This window comes from Seriola lalandi, unplaced genomic scaffold (genome assembly GCF_002814215.2).
Source record: "Seriola lalandi dorsalis isolate HSWRI2012SDOR001 ecotype SW California unplaced genomic scaffold, Sedor1 jcf7180002054951, whole genome shotgun sequence".
In the NCBI taxonomy this organism is placed as follows: domain Eukaryota; kingdom Metazoa; phylum Chordata; class Actinopteri; order Carangiformes; family Carangidae; genus Seriola; species Seriola lalandi.
The window spans coordinates 793,639-795,523 of record NW_019525502.1 but is presented as its reverse complement, the minus strand read 5'-3'; the positions used below and the strand labels follow the sequence as shown (position 1 = coordinate 795,523).

The window sequence follows — 1,885 nt, the reverse complement described above, 5'->3', positions numbered from 1 at the left end:
GGGGGGGGACTTCTCCAGTCTTAGGGGACACTGGTGCCAAAAATAGACCCAGAGACAGTCTGTGAAATACAGTCAGTCCACATTATAAAGAGGGCCCCCTTGGACTTACAGCATGTCCCGGCCTGGCTTTTTACATGCACCTGTTCGGGTTTTGAAGCCAGAGGAGGGAAGGAAGGAGCCTGGTGGGCTCCAGGGCAGCTTCAGCTGTCCAAAAGAAAAAACAAAAAAACGCCGGGGCCACCGAAGGCGGGTGGGATAAGGGGATAAGGGAAAGACGGAAGGGAACGAGGAGAGGAGGGTGAGGACTGAAGGGAGGGAACAGGGGCGGAGAGCGGTAGCAGGGATAAGTAGCCCAGAGAGCCAGCTAATAACACAGCGATTGCCTAAAAATATCCTCGACCACAGAGCTGCCGCTCCGCTCGCTCACTGCTGCTGCTGCCGCTGCCGCTGCTGCTGCAAATCACGGCGCCTTGCTACACACAAACCCCGCGGAGCGCACCCGGATGTATTATCAAACGCACCGAATTTCACGCCGGTCTTGAGTGTGCACAATAATATTTCAACAGTAACCATACAGGGTGCAGGAGATAGTTCAGCGCTACATCGCTGTTGAGTGTGAAGGGGAGGGAGGGAGCAGAGAGTAGGGGGGGGGTTATTTTTTTTCGCTCCGCCGGTATCTCCTTGAATGTCTGCCCCAGTCCGACAAGCACTTTCTCTTTCCAGCAACACACACACACACACACACACACACACACACACACACACACACACACACACACACACACACACACAGACCCGAGCAGGAACAGTCAGGCTGCGTTTAATGCCACATCCCCGGGAAACTGACACACACACACACACACACACACACACACACATACAGAGAGCGAGAGAGAGAGAGAAGCAAATGTCACACAATAAACAGCCATGGTTAAAAAAAACAAAAACAAAAAGAAACTGACCGTCAAATCTCCTCCAGGTTTATATCCCTCTCCGTTATCCAGGCTAAATCCTCCTTCTTCCTCTTCTTCTCCTTCTTCCGTACGGTGGAAAAAAGGGGAGGCTGGTGGCGGAGGTGGCGACAGGGAAGCTCGGTTTTCCTCCTTTCTTTTCACACGGAGTCAAGCGGACAAATATAGGCTCGCTGCTCGGTGTCAAATCTCCTCCTTCTCGCTCCTCGTCCACCCCCCCTCCTCACTGTCGACAAGCTGCTTGCGGTGGTCCAAAGTTTGTAGTCTCAGCGGAAGGTGGAGGTTTATTCACAGTTAAAAAAGAAAAAGAAAAAAAGAAAAAGTAAGCACCGTACGTGAATAGTGCCCGGACTTGAAATTAAAAGATTCACAAGATCCTACAGTTGAAGAAAAAAATATATATATAAGGTGTTAAAAAAAAGGAGGCAGAAAAAGAAATGTTAGGGTTGAGCGATGAGAATAAAAATAAAAAAATAAAAAAATAAAAATTAGAAAATCACATCATTTTCTGTGGTGGTAAAAAAAAATAATCACCACGCGCTACAGCTGAGCTGTAGAGCCACCGGCCATTCACCCGGCTGGGGAGGTTGTTTCTGTTTCTGCTGCTGCTGCTGCTGTCGGACCTCAAGCCTCCACGACTGAACACGTCCCGCACTCCCGAGGTCCTCCACACAAATGTCCGCTACAGAGGCTGAAGGATGAATTTCCACCCGGAGGAGGAGGAGAGAGAGAGAGAGAGTGTGTGAGCGAGCGACAGAGAGACAGAGAGAGAGAGAGAGAGAGAGAGAGAGAGGGCAGTGCCTCGCATTCTCTGGATTACTCCACCCCTCAAAATGCCTTCCCCCCTCTCCCTTTTTTTTCTCCCAATCCCTCCACCTCCTCTATACCTCCACGTCCATTGCCCCTCGTTGTCC

At 50.5% G+C, this 1,885-nt stretch overlaps 1 protein-coding gene across 1 annotated transcript in view; it reads right to left on the bottom strand.

The window, feature by feature from the left end:
• The window catches only part of dag1 (dystroglycan 1), a 52,824-nt gene extending 51,170 nt beyond the window's left edge, over positions 1 to 1,654 (bottom strand). Inside the window, exon 1 of the mRNA XM_023394646.2 lies at positions 963 to 1,654. The gene's annotated coding sequence lies outside the window, so the exon portion shown is untranslated. The remainder of the gene's footprint in view (positions 1 to 962) is intronic.
• Between the last annotated feature and the right edge of the window lie 231 nt (positions 1,655 to 1,885).